This window comes from Gordionus sp. m RMFG-2023, chromosome 5 (assembly GCF_954871325.1).
Source record: "Gordionus sp. m RMFG-2023 chromosome 5, tfGorSpeb1-WG-v2, whole genome shotgun sequence".
Lineage (NCBI taxonomy): Eukaryota > Metazoa > Nematomorpha > Gordioida > Chordodea > Parachordodidae > Gordionus > Gordionus sp. m RMFG-2023.
Window position 1 is genome coordinate 17,179,889 of NC_088779.1, and position 12,775 is coordinate 17,192,663.

The 12,775-nt window shown below is 28.0% G+C and overlaps 1 protein-coding gene across 7 annotated transcripts in view; it reads right to left on the reverse strand.

Annotated features, from left to right (window-relative positions):
* The window catches only part of LOC135930065 (diacylglycerol kinase beta-like), a 43,777-nt gene extending 40,700 nt beyond the window's left edge, over positions 1 to 3,077 (reverse strand). For all 7 annotated transcript variants that reach the window (XM_065466848.1, XM_065466849.1, XM_065466847.1 and 4 more), the window contains exon 1: positions 2,958 to 3,077. The gene's annotated coding sequence lies outside the window, so the exon portion shown is untranslated. The remainder of the gene's footprint in view (positions 1 to 2,957) is intronic.
* Positions 3,078 to 12,775: the final 9,698 nt, after the last annotated feature.

Here is a 12,775-nt window from a genome sequence, read left to right on the forward strand (position 1 = left end):
ATGACATTCAACGAAACAAAAGAAATAAGGAAGCTAAGCAGGTATCTAGACATGGATTTTTACTAAAGATATTTTTTAAGTTATTTTGTCACTTTCTCATTTCCATTAGATTCAAATAATTTTATCTGAATATGGGAAATTTTCCCAGGTACTCGATAAAGAATGATAGAATTTTTGAAGGGTTCATATGACATATTATCTAGATTATTTTTATGGGTTGAATCGAGGCAACATTCAGAATTGTTGTCTTCCTGTCCTACCGAATTTTATTGATATTCATGATATCTGATTAAAAAATTATTATAGAAATATTTATATGCCTAAATTTTGTTAAAATAATTTTAGGGGAAAAAATAGATTGGTAATAATGTAATTGTAAAAATAAAAATATATTCAAAATTTCTATGGATTTTTTACCAGTAGAATGCCAGATACCAGAAAAAAATATATTAGTGTTACAATAATAGAATAAAATCGTATTCTTATCATCAAAAATTACTAAAATAATCTATATTCATTAGTGACAATATGATTTAGAGCATAAGGTCCAATGGATCCATTTGGGCGATAGTGGGAGTCATCATTGATAACCCGGTGGAATTTTTGGACAAATTTTATAGTTATTATTTGATAGGTATATTATGAGCAATAAAATAACTCAAGAAAATAAACTTGAATAAGTTTTTTACCAGGTTAGTAAGCTAAAGATTAAAAATTATTTATAAATAAATAAAAACGGAGGAGAAAGCATAAAAATAGTTTTCTTACTTACCCAAATTAACCAAATAATCATTTGCTATATCGGTTTCTTCGGCATTGAGCAAAATTTTTTAACTGTCCGCTTCATCTTAGAAGAAACTTAAATTGTCTAAATCTTGATATAGCGAAATATCATAAACTTGTATAATATCATGTAGGCAAATGCAAATTATGCATAGTGTAAAAAATAAGCAAATATTATATAAATTAATAATCATTTCCAAAATTTATATCAAGTTTCTATAAGAAAATGTTGAATATTCTAATATACAATTCACAATATAATAAAATATATGTGTTTAAACTAGTATATTATTATGACTTTACATGTAATCCTAGAAAATGTAAGACGAAATATAGAAATATTTATTTTCCCTCGTGGTGCCTGAGTAAATAAAGATTCCTAGTTACGGTCCTCATATAATATAGGTCAAAATAATACCTATTTTAAGCACTTGATTCAAACGCTCTAATAATAGTAGAATTTTCTAAATATTAATTTTAACCCATATCTTTATGGCTTTTTAATTCTAACTTTGACCTATAGATTAATTTTTGAAAAATATTGATCCGGCCGGGGATCGAACAAAAGAAAAAATGATAGTAAATTTTTTATAATAATAGCTCAGTCGGAATAATTCCCTCAAAATATTTAAAGAATTCATTTAATTTGTCAGCACAAAATTTTTTTTTTAGTGATTCCTCTTTTACCCCGTGTCTAAAATAAATAAACAAAATGTGAATAGTTGGAAAAGTAAAATATAATTCTTTCACATTATTATTCTAATTTTGAAGGTGAAAGCAGGAGTATCAAATTTTTTTTATCATTTTTTGAATTTAATAATTTAATTCAGTGGCATAACTTCCCTTTTTAAAAGGGCCATAATATTTTGAATTACCGTTCTATATATAAAATTATAAAAAATTTATATTTTGCAGCATATATTTAGAAAATTTTAAAGGAAACACATCTAGTTTTTTTTTCTTTATAAAAATTAAATTTTAGTATAAAATTTGATTCATTTGAATAAATCAAAATTAGTTTCTTTAGTTTCTTTAAATTTTCTTAATACAAAAATTTATATAGATAAAATGTATATTTTTTCTAAAAGCTGAAATCCTACAACCTAAGTCTAGAGAAATGATAGAATAAGAGCGGCCATAGTATTTAAAAACGCCAAATGTCGAGGTTGCTTAAGAAAAACGGCACTTTGCAAAATATTACAAAATGGAGGAATACTTTTTTTTATTACATTATTTTATTGCTTAAAGAAGAATACTTTATATTAATATTTAAAAAATTCTTATAGCAGTAAATAGGAGAGGGATAATTCTTATTTAGAAGACGGAAATGCCCTTAAGTAACCCTTTGGATATGCATAACTCGTTTTAATTAATTATTATAGGGTTCTATTTTGATTTCGTTTCAATAAATTTCTACATAGCAATTTAAAAAAACTATATTTTTAAATAAATATTTTAGTTTATGAAGGAAACTTCTAAGGATAGATTTTAACCCGAAATATTTTCAAACAACATATCATAGTGCTAAAACCTTTAATAAAATATTATAAATTATACATTTAAGATTTTAAAAAATAATAGAAAACATGGGTCTAAAGTACTATTTATCGGATATATATTTTCCTGAGAAAATAAAATTAAAATTTTTGCCCTAGCGTTTATATCAGAGAATTTTCAATGATCAAGTCCAATCCAATCTGAAATTTATTAAAATGTGTAAAAAAAGATATTTCAACGGAGGTCAAAAAATTTTAAGTGCTGAAGCAAAATAAAAAATATTCTTAAAAAGACCAAAATAATATGAATTCTATGTCTGATCAAAAATAAATTTTAAATTGAATCCTGATCTTGACCGAGTTGGAGAAAAGATTTGTCGGTGCCCGACCGCCTTGAATCGGTCGTGGGTGCTACTCTATATCCATTATTACAATAGTCTATTTATTTTACAAAATACTTATTTTGGCAGAGGCAAAATGAATTAATGATTTCTTAAGATTAAAATTGTTTCTTTAAAGGAGGAAAGGGTTTTCAATTATTGGATTACAAATAAATATCTATCGCCTTGCTTGATCCTAATCTCAACACTTTCATTTTAATATTGAGCATGAATATTGAATTTATAGGAATTATTTGTAAAATGACAAATCTTCTTTCAAAATTATATATTTAAATACCAATAAAATCCATATCGAATAATGAATTGAAATACCCAATTAATGTAAAGTCAATTTATTAATTATTTATTCATAATATCTTTTACGTTATTTTTCAATATAATGAAATAGGTGACCTTTAAACATAAAACAAAAAACAACTTAAAAATAAAAATTTTGCGTGTTAGAGGAATATATTATTATTAACCATATTTATTTATGTAAAAAAAATAAATATAAAAAAAAGTTTGAAATATGAATAAAAAAGAATGAATAATTGGTAAATAAACAAAGATGTTGTTATATTTAAAAAATATTATCAATAATTTGTAATAGATAAATAAATAAAAATAAATTTAATCAATGCTGCACACTTCAATATAAAAAGTTAAAAATAAATAAATATAATATTATAAAATCAATATTTTTTGGTTTTCTCCGAATGTAAATTTTTTAATAACTATTTTTTTTTCTTCAAAAATATAGATAATAATATTTAAATTAAAGTTTTTAAATTGTGATAAAGCCAAAGTTGTGTAGCTCTATCGACCTGGTATATGCAATATGCGAAAACACTTTCACAAAAGGCTCAACATATTTTCGACATAATAATTCAGTAATTAAAATATATGAAAATTCAAGTGTACATATTAGTGCAGTCAAGGCCTACCTCAGAGCATCAAAAAACAAGTCATTTAGTGTAAAAATATTTAATGAAAAAAAAATCGACAAATTTATAACAATGTCCACATAATAAAACAAATATAAAAATGAAAATTTAAGTTATGAGAATTTCCTGAAAATGATTCGTATTGAATGATCAAATACCTAGAGAACATTTAGAGAAAGCTATTTTAAAGAGCAAATGTAGAAAAGCTTAAACTCTCTGACAAATCAAAATCGAGGGGAAGAGGTTCTCTCATAACCTTGTTTTCAAAAGCTATTGATAACAAAGTTATCGATGTTGTTCTTGATCAAATCAGGAATTTAATAAAAAAGGAGATTGGTAACAAACGGTTTAGTTTGTAAATGGATAGTACACAAGACGTTAGCATTTATGTTCAAGCAATCATTTGCCTACGTTATATATATAATGGTAAAATAACTATTTTTAAATGATATTTATGAAAGATTTCTATCTGCTGAATCCTATCAGCAATATAAGATTTAATTTTTAGAAAGGCTATTTTACAAAAGTTACAAACTCTTCTTGAAAATATTTTTTAATATCTTGAGTGAATGCTTTTTAAAACATGGAATTCAAATGAGAAATATAATTGGAGAATCATTTGATGGTGCTGTAAATATGCGGGGTGAATTTGTTGGATTGCATGCTCTTTGACCAGCATATTAAATCTCTCTGTATATGTGATTCATGCATATTGAAGGCAAAAATTTATTTGGATTATTGAACAGACTAGCAACTTTCTTTGGTGAATTATGTAAAAGAATGGATGCTTGGGTGAAGCAGAATAATTCATCTGCCCAAAATAAGTTGAGAAGGCTGCAAAAAATAGGTGAGACAAGGTGGTGGGCACGTAAAAGAGCCCTTATATGGATATATGCTAAAGAGAGCTTTCTCCCATTAACGATAAGTGCACATCAATTTATAAGAGATAATAAATCATTTGAAACAAAAACCTCATCAGATGCGCAGTCTTTGATCAATAATTTATGTAAATTTAAGACTCTAAGTACAGCTATAATATATTTGGATTTTTGAAATAATAGGGCCACTGTCATTATATCTTCAAACTAAAAATTTAGATATTTTATCAACATGGAAAATGATAGAAGATGCTAAATCTTCTGTATCATCGATAACTATTATATCGATTCAAAATAAATAAAAATGGCTTCTAATTTAAAATGAAACACTTTCAAATTTAAAACTCCCGGAGAGTATCTGTGTACAGAATGCTCTGCGCCTAAAAATCGAATAGGATGAGCGAGAATATATAGTGACGAAGGCCAAGATGAACGTCCTCAAGAATCGATTGACCTTTATAGGGTCGAAGTATTTCGTCCTACAATTGATCAAATTATAAACAGCTTGTCGAAACGATTTTCTGTGAATAAGAGTTATTTTGAATGTGCAATATTTGCATTCAGGCATTTTGATGAAATAAAATAGTAATGATATTTCTAAAAAGGGCTTGGAAAAACTGGCACAATTTGCAAATATATTGACTGTTAAATTACGTAACGAATTGTTTATATTTTCCAGTGTTATCAAAGATTTAATAGTAGAATTGACTATGATATCTTATGTATGTACCAGTGAGAAGTCAAATGAAGTAGATGGAATATTACAGTATGATAATAACTCAAGTGTGATAATAAATGTAATAAGTGTTTAATATGCTACAATATGCACATGTGCATATTGTAGCATATTAATACATTTTAACTTTGTCATTTACGCAGGTTAATTGCGAGAGAACATTTAGTAAATTAAAAATTATAAAAAATTGGTTGAGAGCTAATATAGGCCAAGAAAAATTTTAATGATGTCAATTGAACGAGAGCTATTAGCGCAGACTGAACTAGAAGATAATCTTGTTTATTTTCGCAAAGGTTCAAAGTTAATGAGAGATTTAATAGCGTAAAAATTTTATATTATCTTAATTCCTGTATTTAAATCTCATTTATATCTATTTACAATATGATCGGTGCTTGATTTTATAAGTGCAGCAATTTTATTCTCTGTGTAAAATTGTATAATTGCAATAATTTTCTATGTGTAATTAATTTTTTTAGCCGGGGTGGCCTAATGGGTTATGATATATCCTTGGAAACAGAAGGACGCAGGTTCAATCCTAGTAAGGAACGTAAAATTTTCAGGTTTTTCTTCGATGACTGATGAGTAAAGACATATGGTAAAATGAATTTCGGAGCTGAGAGATGACATCCAGGTCACCGACAGGCTTGGACAGCCGGGTGCTAAGAATCCTTGTCCAATAAGCAAAAATGAATATAAAAAAATCTGAATATTAAAGCTAGGGCATTCCCTTCAAGCGACGTGCAGGGTGTAGACCTCCCTATGAAAAGTAAAATAAAGGTCAAAGCAAAGAAGACAAAGTTAGCAAGTTTGAATATTGGTACACTTAAAGGTAAGACGAGAGAATTGGCATTAATGTTGAACAAAAGTTGATATAGCGTGCATACAAGAGACGAAATGGAAAGGTCAAAAGACTTTAATGATTGGAGATGGGTATAAATTGTACTATAATAGAATTCTTAGTAATAGGAACGGTGTCGGTATCATCTTCAGTCAAGATCTAACCTCATCAATGGTAGAAGTTAATAGGATCTCTGATATACTAATGAAGATAAAACTCTGCATTGGTCAATCAATACTACACATCCTTTCAGTATATACTCCTCAAACAGGTTGCAAAGAAGAGGAGAAAGACGACTTTAGAGCTATCCTTGATGAAACTGTAGTGGAATTACCTAAGGATGACCTAGTCATAATAGGTGGTGACTTAAATGCACATGTGGGAAAAGCAAGAGATAGCTACAAAAATCGTCACAATTTCGAGTATTGAAATTGGGTAATTAGAACCTAAATATAAAATAGAAATAAAAATATATACTAAAATATGATTATAAATCTTTATTAAATAAATAACTATAATCAAATACAAAGTGAAAAACATAATCATAATATAAGAAAAAAAAATTAATATAAAAATAAAAGTAAAAATTAAAAATTATATGTAAAAGTAAAAATTAAAAAGTCTACCAATCAAAAAATAAAAGTTCATCATCCCACTTGTTAAAACTTTTATAGTATGAAAAATCTACAATTATCACGCGTTTTCATCTCAATTACATAGACGGGGATCTAAGTAATAACTTAATAATTTTAATAAAACATTATTTTTGTTTGAATATTATTACAATTTAAATAATGCATTTTTTTTGTAACGCAAAAATGCAACAGGCATCATGGTGGTTTTGGATATGGAGAAGGAAATGATGAAGGAGAGCATATACTGAAATTTGCGCAAGCCTTCAACCTTGCCTTAACCAACACCTATTATAGGAAAAAAAGTGGTACAAGGAACAAGTAAAACACAGATAGATTACATACTAATCTATCGAGAAGATTAAAAGATGTAATAGACTACAAAGTCATCCCAGGAGAAGATATAGCCGCGCAACACAAGCTACTAGTCATGGATTTACACATCACAAATAAATCCACTCAAAACAATATAAAACTGGAACCATGCATCAAATAGGGTAAATTAAAACAATGACAAATGCCTTTGTAATCAATGCAAACATTGAAACAATAGATTCCTCACAAGTCAGTGATCCAGATTAATAGCCACTGCCAAATCGACACTAGGCTTGACAAGGGGAGGTAACAAATCATAGAAAGAACTATGGTGGTGGAATGAATAGATACAAACCACTATACAGGAGAAAAAGTCCTTTATAAAATATAGTACAAATCCAAAAGCCCAGATAACAAGACAAGATACAAAAAATCTAAGAGATTAGGTATAAAGGCGGTGGCTAGGACCAAATCTATGGCATACGATGACATGTATGAAGAACTACATATCAAAGTAGGGCAAAATAAAATCTACAGATTAGCCAAACAGCGATAAAAGAAGTAATCAAGAATAAAGATGGGAAATTGATAATAAAGGAAAAAGAAATAATGAATAGATGGAAAGAATATTTTCAGGAGCTTCTCAACTTTAATTCCCACATACTACATTTAGATGAACACTCCCCATGTCAAAACCTTATACCACCAATAACAGAACAAGAGAAAACATATGCCTCAGGCATATGAAAAACAACAAAGCTAGGAGTCCAGAGGATATTCCAATAGAAAGCCTTAAAGCACTAAGAGATGTTGGAATACATTTCCTCACAAATCTATACAATAAAATACTTTTTTCAAAAATGGAGGCAGAGCTATCTAGTTCCTCCTATCTTCAAAAATAAAGGGGATCCACACAATTGTCAAAATTACAAGGGTATAAAACTAATGTCACACTGTCTAAAACTATACGAAAAAATAATAGAAAAAAGATTAAGAGACATATTCGAAATAGGAGAGACTCAGTTTGGCTTTATGCCTGGAAGATCAACAACTGATGCTATCTACGCAATTAGGCAAATGAGTGAAAAATACAGGGAAAAGAACAAAAAGCTACACATGGTCTTTCTCGATCTAGAAAAGGCCTTCAATAGAATCCCAAGAAAACTTATCTGGTGGGCGCTACGCCACAAAGAAATTCCCGAAAAATATATAAGAATAATACAGGATATGTATATGGGCCATACAACAATGGTCCGTAGCACAATAGGTACTTCAGCAGGCTTCACAATAGCCGAAGGAGATCATCAAATAGCACTGTCTATACCTCAATCAGTCCCTTTAAATATGATATTTCCAGATGATATTGTGATACTTGCCGAATCCAAGAATGAAATGAAAGAAAGATTAGTGAGTTGGATAAATATCCTAGAAAAGCACGGATTAAAAGTAAATAGAGAAAAGACGGAGTATATGGTGATAGGAGGAGATGAAACAGAGAGTATTGATATAAATGAATGGCAGATATAGGCAATTGAAAGCTGCAAATATTTGGGCTCCACTATACAAACAAACGGCACATTAGAAAAAGAGATAAAGAGTAAAATTAATCAAGGGTGGTTAAAGTGGAGATCATTATCTGGAGTGCTATTTAACAAAAGAATCCCACACAAATTAAAGGGAAAAGTTTACTCCATAGTACAACCAACTATTCTATATAGTTCGGAAACATGGCCAACCAAGGAATCAGACGAGAGAAGTCTACAAACTATGGAGATGAGAATGGTGAGGATGATTGCTGGGGTAACAAGAAAGGATAAAGTGCGCAGTACAAGAATACTCAGTAGTTTAAAGGTAGTGCCCATTAAGACTAAGTTAATGGTAAACAGACTTAGGTGGGATGGGCACACAATGAGAAGGCCTATGAACTACATAGGAAATAAAGTTAAGAGTTTAAAAAATACCTAAGCCGGGTCTAATTTTTTTTTTAAATACTTGCCGAGCCCAAATATTATAAAGCCGAATATTTTAAATCGCCATTATTATAAAAATTAAAAATAAATAAAATGTAATAAAAAATCATGTATCATTGAAAAATATACAACATTCATAAAAAATCATGTATCATTGAAAAATATACAACATTCATTCACTTATCATATTTCCTATTTTTCGATCCTTGTAAAATATTGCTAGTTAAATATTATTCAAATTAATTATTGACTAATCATTATTGGTGATATTCAATCAAATTAAAAGCAACAAAACATTCAATATTTAAAATATAATACACTTTTTAAGAGGAAAATTTCCTTTCTCTATCCTATATTCAGGTATGCGTATATTACCAGAGAGAAAGCGAACTCAATTCTTTTACAACAAATGGAAAGATATGATAATTTGGAAAATTATATATATGGATTTTATTTGCTGAAAAATGGTCCGTAAAATGCCGAATAGGTATATTTTAACTTCCCTTTAAAGAAATCAGCGTGAAAATTTTTTTAAAAAAAATATTCGGGCCAGGCTGAAAAAATATTTTTTTTAAAAAATCCAGGCCAGCTGAAAATATTTTATTCCAGACCAGGCCGAATTTCTTTTATCGAATCCGGGCCGGGCCGTCCAAATGCTAAATCTGCAGGTCTCTAATAATTACTAAATGTTTCATTTGATTTGTGGAATCGATTGACCCAAAAATTTATTTGATTTTAATAATAGCTGAGCTAAAATAAGCATATGAAGAAAAAACTAAATCTTAAATGCAATTTTTTCTGGCGCTTTAAAACTGGCTTAACATTTAATTCAATCGCATTTTAGTGAATTATTTCTGCAATTTATCAACGTTATTAATATTTCAATATTATATTAAACATTTTGTTATGCAACGATGAATCTGGAGATCTGTATTTAAAATTTCCATCCTCTCGAATTATCAAATAAACATTTCGGAGATAATTTGTTACCATTGTTGCAACCTATTTACGAATTCTATTGTTCCGCAAAAGTTTGATAGGATTATTTTTTTTATAGATGACGATATTACTTGCATATACCAACGTTTAGAGCAAAATCAGGGCAAAGGAAATGAACAATCATTCAATGAATCTCAAATAAAGAGAGGGGTCGAGTCACCCCCCCCCCCTAGTGATACTATTATAAACAATTATTAAATCATTTTAAAAGATGAATTATGAATTTATCTCTCTAGCCTAGCAGGACTAGCCCTCATTTTTATGATTGCACATTCTTTATAAACTCTTTATTAACTGAAACCCGTCTGATCATACTAAATATAATTTGATCTATTAATCTAATGGATTTTTTAGCATGCCCACCACCTTGTTTTATTTATTTTGTTACGCCACGACAGCTTTCTTTGGCTAAAATTATTTTAAAAGATAGAGCATTTATTCTTTTATTTTTCCTCAAAATCAGCTTGTGTCTTGTTTACCATTCGAAATCGTTTATTATTTACCTGGAACAGTATTTTAACCATATATTAATGGTTGTCTTAAATAATAAAGTTATTAAAGAACTTTTGCCTTTTAATTTTAACTTATCGGGAATTTTTTTATTAGTTTTCTCCCCAAAATAGCTTTCCATAAGTGGTCTCTGAGTGTTTAGCATTTTTTGATATAATTTTAAAATGATATCGAAAAAATTCTCATGATATAAATTTTCATTTCGAAATTGCTAAGTGTTTTATTGTGATCTAATTCTCTATAGTATAAATTTTGTTTAACTAATAACTATATTATCTTAAGTCTTGTTACATGGTTTTATTTATTATTTAAAGCCAATTGAATTCTATTTTAATAATGAATTATAAGATAATGCATGAAATATAAAATAATTAAACTAAACGTCAATGCAAATTTATTTCTGAAAAAAAACTGATATAATAGCATTATATAAATGATAATACTCAAAAATGTCTAAAAGAAAAATAATGAAAGATAACTGTCGTAAATGTGACATTTTCTAACATAATGTCAATCAATTTTTATGTATATATAAATATATATTAGTTTTAACAATTGTATAATTAATGAAATGTCAGTCATTTCTGACAAAGATATTTGTTTTATATTTTTTGGAAAAGAATTACTTTTTAATTTTTGTAAAACTTGTGACTTTTTAATTTTGATAACTTTTTTTAATTTTAATAAAACCTTTTTGAATTATGATAACATTTTGCGCTTTTAATTTTTGACCTTTGTAATTTGATGAATATTTTTTATTTAATAAAGATGATGAATTCATTTTATTCAATAAAGATATAAGTCCAAATTTTAGTTGTTGCATTTATTTTATAAGTCTTAATTTAGTTCATTAATTTGATAGTTTTCATTCTGAGTTTATTCTTATATTAGAATTTCGTTTTAGTAATTTTTGATATAGTTAACATTTGAACCTCTCTTGTCCTCTTGTTTTTGTCAATAACTTTTAATGATTATGATGAAATATCATACCTTATACTTGTATGCAGGGCCGTAGCCAGGAATTTTCACTTAGGGGGGCCAAGTGCTTACTTGGGGGGGGGGGGCACTATTTTTTTAAAATCAAACAAATAATTACGCATTCATAGAAATTTTTCCCCATTTTTATTAAAAATTTAATAACAAAGAAATACTATAATATGAATATACAAAGCAAAATAATACTATAATATGCATATACAAAACAAAATATTACTACTATAGAATACGGCGATTTTTATTTTTAAATTTTAGTATAAATGAACTAAAAGATAAATTCTGCTTTATTCTTTTTTCATACGCCATTAATACTAAATTTTGTTTACATTTATCCTTCATAGACTCTCTACTGCTCGATAAAACTCTCTTTTATGTAGAGAACGAGGCCTCACAAGAAGCCGTTGATATCCCAATGATTGTCGCTGCTGAGTAGCATTTATATAATTCTTTAAATGCATGATTATATTTTTTTTTTATACATAATATCTAAGATATTTTCAAAATTATGATTTTCTTTAGCTTCCGAAGCTAGCAATCCTTTTGCTATCTTCATTTCATGATGCAGTGTTTCCATATTTAAGTTTAACAGGGATTATAATGGGGCCATTTTATCTGATAAAAAATAAACAGGGTCAAGGGGGGACAATGTATTAAAAGATGAAAAAAGATTAAAATCATCTTCTGTAAATCGGTCTAAAAAACGATCCACAAAGTTATCTATAATTTCATAATATGTCCTTTTTAAAGAACTCCAATTGGAGTCTTTTTCACAATCGAATTCTAGTTTGCTATCAACTAAAAAATCTTGGAAATTTTTAGGCGTTTTACGTACCCGTGATAATTTTTGGGGAGTAAGATTAAATTTTGATAAAGGTTTTTCAGCCTTAATCATAATCAAAGCAAAAGAATTATCACTTCTTTTATTTTTTAATATATTGATAGTAGAATCAATACAATTTTTAGCATCCACTAGATTAGTACCTACTGATTGTAGATACATATTTAGTGAATCTATTGTAATTAATATCTCATAAATTATGATGGCTAATATTATGTTACATTGAGATAAAAGACCAGAGGCTTCGACTGAATCATGAATTGAAATCTCTGAATTAAGAGTTCTATTAGAAAAGTAAAATAATACTTCACCAATAGCCTCAAAATTCTCATAAATAATGCGAGATGTTTCCAAATGACCAGTCTACCTCTGGTCTAAAAGTCTCTTAAGGGTGTGGCCTGTTTATTTAAAGGATACGTTAAAACGCCTGAAAAAATTATACAATGCATTTGATAAA